At 35.8% G+C, this 12337-nt stretch overlaps 1 protein-coding gene across 3 annotated transcripts in view; it reads left to right on the top strand.

Annotated features, from left to right (window-relative positions):
• Positions 1-12337, top strand: part of LOC129235256 (MAP/microtubule affinity-regulating kinase 3-like) — a 174350-nt gene that overhangs the window by 104141 nt on the left and 57872 nt on the right. The window lies entirely within an intron of this gene.

The following is a 12337-nucleotide window of genomic DNA, read 5'->3' on the forward strand; positions in this document are numbered from 1 at the left end:
ACCGTAGAAGTTACAAAAATGCTTATGATAAATGTTTTACAACTTCTGTGATAGAGAAATAGGGCCCCAAAAAGGTATTTCGACGGGTCCCAAACTTGTAGCTCCGCCGAAGCAATACAGAAAAGACTGCATTACTGTGATTGTTACAAATATCGAAAAATTAAAAATTACCACCGGTTTAACGGGAATCTAACAAAATGAAACAAAGCCGGTTTCGCCATCTCATATTTTTTTGGGGGGGGGGGGGGATTTTTTTTCTGTTTTGAAAATGAAATTTTTGGAGGAAAGTAAAGTATTAAAATTTTTCAACGAGAATAATCAAGTTGCATTAATTATATTTTTTTGACGTATATCTTCCAAAATTTAGTAGCTTTGTCTTTTTTCAATGAAGATCACCTTAGACACAGGATGGCGTTACAGTATGTTGCAAAAAAGGTTCAGACTGATTTCATTTTACATCAACATGATTTTTTCTGGAACGAGTATAATTCTGTACGATGAATACGTGGGACAGCGATGAAAAAGAAATAAAAAATGGATGAAATAAAATATTTTTAAAACCTTTTTTGTTTTTGTAAGAATTTTGACCATCTTGCTCCGCCCTTTCATGGATTCACTAAAACCTGGAAAATTCAATTAGAACTAGTCTTTAAAATAACATTTTTTTGCACCTGACTAACGATTTTTAATATACAGATTTTCTTTGCAAACAAATTCGAGTTCATGAAGAATTTTTCATTTTATTTTACTTCCATTTCTTGTATCCTTTTTAAAGTGAGTTTTTTGAATTTATCATTAGATGATTTTTACCAAACTTTCAAAAATGCTGGACTCCGCAGATGGAAGTGGAGCAGTTTAATCTTATGTTAACTATTTTTCATGAATCATTTTTTTACATTCTTCGATATCTAATACATAGAAGGATGTTTTGTATCCATAAAAATTCTCGAATTTGTATGCTCAATAGATGAATAAGTTTGACCATTTTTGGAGAATATCAGTCTCTATATGTGATATGTGTGTGTGACCGATTTTTGTTGGTTATGCATATTTAGGGCTTCAAACTCAAAAACACTTTCAGAAAATCCTTTCCACCTTTCACCATCATTAAAGAACGTCTTAAATTTTGTTTTAAGGATCAATTTCAAAAAAAAAAAAAAAAAAATTCATGGCAAAACCGTGAATTTTTTTTCTTCAATTGCATTACTATTGAAATTCATCTGCAATTGCAGTTAGCCGATCATCTGGAATTTCAATTTCTAAAAACTGCCTGCGGAGGACCCCTCAACCTCTAACATAAACATTACCAAAGCTTGTTTGAAACTGCCTTTTTAAAGATACAAGTTCGTAACTTTCCCAAGGCTGCCCCTCTCCCCCTCCTTCATCTCTGCAGTTCTCGCAAACAATATTAAAAATAGTTTTAAGTTTCGTTTTTAGGGCTGAAATTCTGAAGCATGTCCGGGGGAACACTTCCACCAAAGTCGGCTAAAATTGCCTTTTTGCAGCTTCAATTACGAAAAACTGCTAGTCTGTAACATTTCCAAAGATGGCGTACAATCGCAACTTTAGCACTAAAATTTCAAGAAATCCCAACCTCTCCCCTTAACTTGCTTGAAGACAATCTACAATTACGATGTTGGAGTTCCGATTTCAAAGAATTGCCGGTAGGGCAACGGAACTTCTCTGCCTAACATTACTAAAGATCGTTTAAAACTGCGATTTTAAATCTATAATTTCAAAAAAATTTCAGGGGGGAGTCTCTGAACTCCCCCTTCTCCCTATTGTTACCAAAGATCGTCTAAATCTGCTATTGGTGTTTTGATTTCGAAAGTGAGTTCCCCCGAACCTCCCCCCTCCCAAACATTACTGAAGACTGCCTAAAGTTGTGTTCCAGAACGACAATTCAATAAAAAGTGCGTCGGAGAACTTCCAAACCCTTTCCCCTTCCTAACATCAACGAAGGTCGGCAAAATTGCGGTTAGGGAGCTTCAATTTTGAAAAACTGATCGCTACCTAAAAATGGCTTTCAATCGCGTTTTTAACACTTTAATTTAAAAAAAAATTTCAGGAAGATCTTTTGAACCTTTTTTACCTAACATAACCGAAGACAATCCAAATATACGTTTTTGGAGGTCTCAATTTTGAAGCATTGCCGTGGGAGGGTCCCCAAGCCTCTCCTTTGCCAAACATTACACAAATATCGTCTAAAACAGCTTTTTAGAACTATAATTTCAAAAAACTTCCGGGAGGAGGGCCCCGGATCCCCCTTCCTAACATTACCAAACCTTTGTCTAAAACTGCATTGTTGGAGTTTGAATTTCGAAAAATTGCCACGGAAGAGAAACGGAAGATTTTGATATCTCTAACATCAGACTTAGATAAAATGAAAAGCTTTGTGCAAACACAAATCCTAACTGGAAAATTTTCTGCAAGTAATTATCTTACCGAACTCACCCTTGAATAAAGAATTAAATTTATGTTCAAAGATGAAAGAGGACAAAAAAAAAAAGGCTAAAAACAATCATTTAATTTTTTTTTACAATAACATATAGTTTGTTCTTAATTTTCACCAACTGAAGAAAACTGCTAAAACCGTTATTTTTTCACACATGTGCTTTAAAAGGCTTTTGGAGAAAGGCTTCAACAGAAATAAACTGGGATTTTTTTTAAAAAAATCCCTTAAAAATTTTTTTATTATTGTTTTTATTTATTTTTTTATTAACATTGGCAAAAAAAATTTCTGCAGAGCCAAAAATTTTCTGCAAACGCCGTTCGCCGCGTTCGTCTATATTATGCAAGACTGTCTAACATTACTAAAGGTTGTCTAAAACTGCATTTTTAGAACTACAATTTCAAAACAGTTCCGAAGCAGTCACTGGCCACCCTTTTCCTGACATAATCGAAGCAATTTGCAATTGTGTTTTTAGAGTTTCAGTTTCAAAAAATTTCCACGGGAGGGTCACCAAGCCTCTCCTCTCCCTAAAATTACCAAAGATCGACAAAAACTGCAAATTCGTAAATTTTTCGGGGAAGAAAAGCCAGAAACCATTATTTTTGAGTCAATATTATACTTATTATGGGGGTCGTATTGCTTACATCGAGTGATGATTCCCACGCTAATCAAAAGCTGAATCCCCCCCCCCCTCTCTCTCTGTGTATTAAAAAATATATTAAGGGGAAAAAAAGGGGGGATGAAAGCTAGCTAAAACTCATACCCTTTCCCTTTAGATTTTTTTAAACTGGCGACGGCTATGAAAAATTGAATGTTTTCATTTTAACTGGGGCTTGTACATAAATTACAAATGTAGCTAAACTAATTTTAGTATTAGCCTCGATTATTCGCAAGATCCTAAATTTTTTACAAAAAACTACTGCTTGCACTTTTAATTGCTGTCGTAAATGTAAGCAGTTTGTTTTCGCATCTGTTGTAACTTTTTTTTTTTTAAAATCTCAAGCAACTTTATTTTGTTGAATTGGATTGCAAATGATGTAAATTTAACTGACAATGTGTGACTCTTAAAAGTGTTATGTTTCACCTAATTTAAAAGAAAGAGAGCAGTGAAATTTTTTGGGGGGGATTTTGCGCCATTGAGCTTGGGGGGGATGGGCACCCCTGTTTGAGTTATGACTTATGAGAGATACATACGTACATCCAGCCGCAAGAAACAACGCAATAATTAACATGTTTGGTACCTGAATGCAGTATTAAAAACTCTTTCAGGAGTGACTAAAATAGAAATTCATACTGAAATTTAAGTAAACAATTTTATATGAAAACAATAACTTCCTTTACTTTGTATTAAAAAGTAAAACAACTAAGGTCCTTATTTTTCAAAAACATCGGCCAATTCCATCGGCTTTCCGATGTTTTTTAAGGCCGATGGGCCGATGTTTCCTGCAAGTTAGCATCGGCCGCCGATGCCGATGGCTAAATTGTTGAACCATCGGCGCCGATGCATCGGCCAGGCCGATACATCGGTCGAGTCCTACTAGATTACGCGGTTGAGGACCCATGGCGCGAACAACTCGATTAAGATGGTCCCACAGATGCTCGATTGGGTTTAAGTCAGGTGAGTTTGCTGGCCAGGGGAGGACGGTAAACTCATCCTGGTGCTCTTCGAACCATACACGTACACTGGCAGTTGTATGGCACCTCGCATTGTCCTGCTGGAAGATGCCATCATCCTGAAGAAAAACAATGCGCATGTAGGGGTGGATATGGTCCGCAAGGACAGATGCGTACTTGTTTTGATCCATCATGCCTTCCGCAATGATCAGTGAACCCAGAGAATGCCAGGAAAACATTCCCCAGACCATAATGCTCCCGCTTCCAGCTTGGACCTTTCCGGCAATGGTTGCAAGGTGGTTCCTTTCAGAGGTTTCACGCTTTATACGCCTACGTCCATCTGTCCGATGGAGCATAAAACGTGATTAATCTGAAAACGCTACCTGTCGCCACTCAGTGGACGTCCAGCTGCTGTACTGGCGTGCAAATTCTAGCCTTCGTCGTCGATGAACAGCAGTCAGCATGGGTGCACGAACCAGGCGTCTGTTTCGGAGGCCCAGATGCGGCAATGTTCGCTGAATAGTAGTTTGGGAGACACTTTTGGTAGCCCCTTGGTTCATTTTGGTGGTCGGTTGCTCAACGTTAGCCCGTCTATCTGCTCGAAAAAAAACTCCGAGACTTTTAACACTACATTGTGAAGAAATTGTTAAAAAGATATTATTGAAAAATCTATTATAATATTCATTGCCACATTTTAAAAATATTTTTAATTCATAATATATTAACTGATATAGAAGCAAGTACAAAAGAAAAAAAAGGAAATGCTTTTTAAACTTTATATATACTGTTTTGGGTTTTCTTGCTTCCTTTAATATGCTGTCTGATTTGAGGTCCCCCCCCCCTCCCAAGTACAAATATTTCCATCGCTGTGACAAATGACAATACAGTATAACCTTGAATTTACCATACTTGATTGATTTAACAATTCCCTCAATTTTATGATACACTCCTGTTTGTGAAAATTGCAACACCAAGAAGGATTTAGGCGAGTGAGCTGAAAATTGCAGAAAATGTCAAGTAGGGCCAGTGGCGTAGCTTGGGAGGGGGTGATCCACCACGGGCGGCACTTTTTGGGGGGCTTCACATTAGATTTTTCCCGCTTTTGATGCGAAAGAATTTAACGCGTTTTCCCAATAAGGAAATTATGCTTTTGATCTATTACTGGAGGCAAAAAAGAAGAAAAAACGATCTTTGAATTGTAAGGTTCGACCATGATAATAAAATTACCCTAATGCAAAACATGTGTTTTTCTTGTGGATATCTCAGCACTATTGTTTGCTTTTTCTCCTCCTTCGTCAGAAGCTACAGACTGAAGGAGGTGGTAGTGTAAAGTCAAAGTCAAGGGACCCTTTTTTTTTCTTTTTGCTGTTAAAGTTAACTATTACGGAGGAAACAATAAATTTCACAACCTTTCGTTATGTGATGAAGGTACCACTTGATTTAAAGTAAGTTCCTAGGAAACCACCATATTTAAAAAAAAACACCTTTTTTAAAAGAAAGTGACAACAAGAGTAAAAAAAGAGGTCTCAAATGGTCGGTCATTTCTTGCTCATTTTCAGAATAACATTATCGGTTTCAACAATTGCCTTGATTGGTCATTGACTACAAAACTTTCACTAAGACAGAATGAACTTTTTGTTCATTTTATTAAAAAAAAAAATATATTCACAACTCTAATATTAATTGCTTGTACTACGGTATTGTATCAACTAATTCCTTTATACAATGAGTTTTACATTTAGTCATTCATTTTAAGGAAAGGTTTTTAATTATTTAAATGATCTCTACGCAAAGCTTTTCACATATCGACCTCTATTAGTGAAAAAGAGAGTTATCAAATTTGGTAATATAGCAGTAGTATAGCAGTACCGAGGGGTGGAGGTGAGTCTTGATCGTACCCTGGGTGGTAACTCCTGAGTTTGTCAACATTAGGTGAGTCGCTCAAGCACGGATCCAAAAAGGAGCTATAACCCTTTGAGAAACCAAATTGACCCTAAATTTGCGTTTCTAAAACTTTAAATTAGGAGAATTTACCCGAATTTTATGCCTTTTCCTACTGTCACAAACCTTAAAATGCATTTTCACGATTTTAATTTTGAAAAATTACCGGAAGAGAGCCACTTGCCATCCCTTCTTTCCTCCCTTAATTTGGCCAAACATAGCCTAAAAAAGCGTTTTTTTTGGGGGGGGGGGGGGGCTTCATTTTCAACTTCCTCCACTTTTCGTTGTCTCAAGAGTGTCTCGAAACATTTCTAAGGGATAATGCCCACCCTATCCCTTCACATCTCATTTTTTTTTTGCCTAACATTGATTATTGAGCTTTCATAACTTCACCACCAGCAAATTCCTGAGGGAGGTCAAGCTCTGACCCTTCCTGTACAATGATTAAAAATAGTCCTAAGTGTGTATTTAGGACGTTAACTTCAAACTTTAAAATCGCCATATCATTCAATGTCTCCAAAAATAGCTTAAAGTAGGGTTTTTTAAACTTCAACTTTAGAAATATTCTAAGCTAGGGACCCCAGATGTGCATGAAATCAGCTAACGTCATCACAGTTGGCTCCAAATTTCGTTCTTAGAAATTTCCGAAGGAACACCGCAAATCCTTTTTTTCTCAATAGTGAAGAATTAAAAATGAGCAACAGTTTCGAAAAAGATTTCGTTTGGGAAACTACTCTCCGAACTCTCTCTCATAACGTTGTCCGTCAAACAACAGCTGAAGTCGCGTTTTTAGGATGTAATTTTCAAAAAGTTTCAAGAGGAGACGGAAAAACCATCTGCTTCCCCAAATTTTTAGAAACCTAAAGCCAATAAAGATAGCCTACAATATCATTTTTTGAAACTTTGGTGTCAAAAAATTTTCAGAGAGCTCCTGAACGTCCCTTTTCTTTTTAACGTCATCAAAGATTTAGGCGAAACCCTTACACCACTAGATACAGCCCACATTTACGTGTTTTTCAGTGTTGTCAAAAAGCTAACCGGACAGCACCTCCGAACCTTCCCCAATATCGTCATTTATCCAAAGATAGCATAAAATCGCATTTTTAACACTTCAGTTGCGGAATATTTCCTTGAGAAATCCTGACCCCCTAACGTCACCAAAGAATGCAAAAAACTAATTTTAGCTTTAAAAAAAAATGAAAAATCTGGAGGAATCTCCAAGCATCTTTTCTATAAGAGCCATTCCATTTCAGATCAGGCAGGGTCTGTCACATGACCATCACCGATTTTTTTGAAAAAAATACAGTAGTTACAACTAAGGGACATATGAAATATCCCAAAAGGGTTTCGCAAGAAAAAATTTTTTTCTTCAGTTACAGCCTATTAAAATTCTGCACAAAATCCGCCATTTTGGAAAAAACCGGCAAAACACTCCATTTCAAATGGACATTATTTCAAAAGTATTTAACCTATTTGAATAATTCTTTTTTCTAAAAATAAATAAGGACCCATATATCCTCTAGACATCGTTTTTGAAAGTTTAGTTAGGTTTTTTGATAAAGAAAAAAAATCATTTTTGTCGCGAAAAAACTGCATTTTTACCGATTTTATGATTTTTTTTTCTCCATGAAAAAAAAGTTTTTTTTACTAAACGGAGATGGCAGTCTAAAGCCCTTATATGATAGTTTCATAACATATTTTATTATAATCCTTGGATGCATACAGCCTCGAAAATAAAATTTGAAATTTTGATTTTCAAAAATTAGCGATTTTTAAAGTGATTTTACTCAAAAAACCCATTTTTTAAAAATCTAAAAATTGGCTCATTTGAACCCCATATAATGCTTAACAAGTGGGTAGACACCGCATCCCGTATTTTTTCCCATAAAATGTTTTATGATTTTTTGAAAGTGACCTTATCGCCCATGGCATGCATGTAAAATAAAAATTTCTAATAATTTCAGTAACTGAAATTCTGGTTATATTAATGCCTAATAACTACAATAAAGGTGCTCTTTATCAGGAACAACTAAAATCTTACTAACTTTTAATAATGTAGCAGTATCAAACCGCTTCTGATGACCCAGTCAATTAGTCTTTTTGTACTTTGTTAAATGAATATATTTTTTCTGCTGATCAGCGCCTAATTGTTATGGGAACTGAGATCCCATACTTCCTTATTTGTTTCACTCAAATTTTTGTATTTTTGACCGAATTCAGGCCACTTAAGCATTAAAATAAGTTCTGAAGACTATAGGGATCCTGACTTTCTTTTGTTAGAAATTGGATCCCTGGCTATAATAGCTACCTTTGGTGAGATCTGTTTGGTTACCTCAACTTACAACCATGTTCAATTAATTATTTCTCTCATAAAACAGTGGGCTTTTTAAATTCTTAAATTACAAGTGAGTTTTGCGGTATGAATTTAGTATACATATTCTTACGTATAAAAGTAATCATACTGGGTAGGATCCAAAAATTATGTGACAACATTCGCCAATGTCAACCAAAACACGAAATTAAAATTAATCGTTTTAAATGCATTGTATTGTTCTTCCCTTTGATGGTTTCCCCTGTCGCGTAATTGAGTTGAAGAGAAAGAAAATTGAAAGAGAAAAAATATGATTTGTTGCTGCATATGTTAGTAACGGTGAATGCATAGCTTTGGAGACAAAAAAAACTAATATTTATAAAAAAATTATAGATTTTTACTGTTTCTGATAAAGTACATCATTATCGTAGCTATTAGTCATTAATATAATCACCAAAGGCTCTTCTATCTAAAGGCTACACACAGAGTCTTACAAAAAGACGAATTGACTAGGTCATCAACAGCGGTTTGTTACTGATATACTATTAAAAGTTAGTAAGATTTTAGTTGTTCCTGATAAAGGGAACCTTTATTGTAGTTATTAGGCATTAATATAACCAGAATTTCAGTTACTGAAATTATTAGAAATTTTTATTTTACATGCATGCCATGGGCGATAAGGTCACTTTCAAAAAATCATAAAACATTTTATGGGGAAAAATACGGGATGCGGTGTCTACCCACTTGTTAAGCATTATATGGGGTTGAAATGAGCCAATTTTTAGATTTTTAAAAAATGGATTTTTGGAGTATAATCACTTCAAAAATCGCTAATTTTTGAAAATTTTCAAATTTTATTTTCGAGGCTGTATGCATCCAAGGATTATAATAAAATATGTTATGAAACTATCATATAAGGGCTTTAGACTGCCATCTCCATTTAGTAAAAAAAACTTTTTTTTTCATGGAGAAAAAAAATCATAAAATCGGTAAAAATGCAGTTTTTTCGCGACAAAAATGATTTTTTTTTCTTTATCAAAAAACCTAACTAAACTTTCAAAAACGATGTCTAGATGATATATGGGTCCTTATTTATTTTTAGAAAAAAGAATTATTCAAATAGGTTAAATACTTTTGAAATAATGTCCATTTGAAATGGAGTGTTTTGCCGGTTTTTTTTCCAAAATGGCGGATTTTGTGCAGAATTTTAATAGGCTGTAACTGAAGAAAAAAAATTTTTCTTGCAAAATCCTTTTGGGATATTTCATATGTCCCTTAGTTGTAACTACTGTATTTTTTTCAAAAAAATCAGTGATGGTCATATGACACTTTTCATACCTGCCTGCCTGATTTGAAATGGAATGACTCATAAGCGTTACTAAAAATTGCTTAAAATTCTAAATTTTGACTGAACTTTTGGAATGTTTCGGTGCGACTCTGAATTTCCTTTTTTCCCTCCTGCAAGAAAAATAAAGAGGAAGAAAAATAGGTTTATTTTCTTGTTTATTAAAATCTTATTCAAATATTGTTGACCCTATGTCAACTAATTTCCCATCAAAAAGGGCAGCAAAGGGACGGCAAAGCAGGAGGAACCGCCCTGGACGGCAGAAAATGTAGCTACGCCAGTGAGTAGGGCATGATATGCAAATGATTAGAATTGCAGACTGGTAGCACATGCGTATGCTGAGCAGCGCCCTCTGAAGGGCTTATCGACCGAATATAAAAAGATGGCTGTAGCAAGGCGTGTATGATTATCGGTGGTTATATGCTAGAGTGAAAGTTAACTGAATCTTTACTATGCCTCTTTGACGAAAGAAAGCAAAATATGAGCAAATTTCGCAGTTTGAATAGGGCAGAATCGTCGGCCTTCATGAAGCTGGATTGTTTTATTGTACAGTAGCCACTCCTGTGCAGAGTAACAGTAGCACAGTCATGTGTGTTTGGAAGCAGTGGACAGATGAGGGTCGTACAGCTCGGAAATCCGGGAGTGGAAATCCTTGCTCTCCTATATGGGCACCCTTGACATTCAGTAGTAGAGGACACACAGTCTATGAGAGGTCACCTCACCCTAATAGGGGGACACACAGTCTATGAAAGATGCCTCACCCCACACTGAATCTCGTACGGTCCGACCAGCTCAGAACCTAGAATGAGCCGTATCGGATCCTCCAGTCCTGTTAAGCCTAATTCTCAATACTTCAACTCTTCATTTCTAAATTCCTTTTAACAAAAACCGCCTTCTAAACATATTGTACTGTTTTAGAACACCTCCTGCACTTCTAGCAGGCAAAACAAATTTTAATTTTTCATTTCTCAAATAAAACTTTGTCGTCTTTTGCGTGGACAAATCAATCCGAGCTCACATGCTCACATCAAAAACAAACTGTCTGCAGAACGGAAGCAAATCATAAGAGATGGATTGATTGATTGACTTGCTATTTAAGCAGTCTCCTTTTCCCCTAATCAATGACGTGACATCGTCAAAATTTGCATATTTTGCATCCCATAGCAACTCAACTCAGTTCATCTTTTAACTGTTGCTATTTTTAAATTTTCTTTCTGCACTGCTATCAGCAGAAAGATCCTCAACTCTTGAGGCCTGACGTCATGTCTGCTGATGGGCGAAATACGTGATTGGCAGTTGGGTGTTTAGTCACTAGGGATTTCTACATGCTCGCCGGGTATTTACGTCTTTTGAAACCGAGAATCTATTTCACTCGGATAGTTTGAATTCACAGGTAAGTTTTCCAATATTACAACACATTCTAGCTTTTTACGAATCTCTCCAAGAACCCCCCCAAAAAAAAGGCTTTTGCCAACATTCCTTGGCCTGCATATTCCCTGGATATGTCACCGATTTAACATATGTGGGATTTCGTTGGGCGGTGTCTCACTCGTGATCCTCTTCCTGTTGCTTCTACAGACGAACTTTGGTTGTGCATACAAACAATATGGAATACTCTTCCGCAGCAGATATTCAAACTTTGTTTCACTCCATGCCGAGTCGTGTAGCAGCTCTTATTATGGCGCGTGGTGGCCACACAAAATACTAATCTCTTTTTATTGATTGTTTGGTTTGAAAATGTAATCATTTATTTTTATCATTACCATTCAACTGTGTATTAAATTTCATTCAACTATGATGCTTCCTTCATGGTGTTGCAGTTTTCACAAACAGGAGTGTACAATTCACTGGTTTGGATTTAACTGCATTGAATGTATATGCTTCTCGATTTAATGATATCTTTGATAATTTTTTCCAGCCCTTGACAATCGTTAAATCGGTGTTATACTGTATTTCATGAAACAAACTGAAGGATCAAATCACAAAAAGCATGAGCTTCGTGCAAGTGGTGTGCAGTGGGGGCACCTATCATATTAATTGCCAATATAAAATTGGATACGTAGGACGGACAAGGCGATCACTTAAGTTTTGTTTTTGTTGAGTTTTAAAGGGACATGAAAACTATGTTTGAAAAAATCTTTGATTGCCAAACATTGTTGGGACTAGGGCATCATTTTGGTTTTTCGGAGGCGAAGATTATTTGCAGACCTATAAATGTAGGGGAATTAGATTTTCTGGAAGACTTACGTTCACAAAAACTTGAATAATCTTTGTAATCAGTTTTGCGGTTTCGCATGTCTCTCCAATCTTAATCGATAGGTTCAAATTTACATATTCTGATACGTCAAATCATGCCTCAGCCCTCTCTGAGATCTGATTGGTCCACCTCCCCCCCCCCCCTTTTTTGTATTTAAACTCTCCCATGACCGTGTTCCATCCAATTTGCTTGCTTTGCACTGAGAAAGGAGGCTATTGCCTCCGTAAATTGTAAAAAAGCAGTCGAAAACTTTGTACTATGGAATGAGTAAAATAACATGTATAAAGTACAAATAAAGTATTAAAATAGAGTTATAAACTCAGCAAGTTATCAACTTTTTATTTAAGATTGATCTGTGTTTTCTAGAAGAATACAAAGCTCTATGCCAAGATCTCCATTCGAAATAATCAAAATTAT

Source organism: Uloborus diversus, chromosome 2 (genome assembly GCF_026930045.1).
Source record: "Uloborus diversus isolate 005 chromosome 2, Udiv.v.3.1, whole genome shotgun sequence".
Lineage (NCBI taxonomy): Eukaryota > Metazoa > Arthropoda > Arachnida > Araneae > Uloboridae > Uloborus > Uloborus diversus.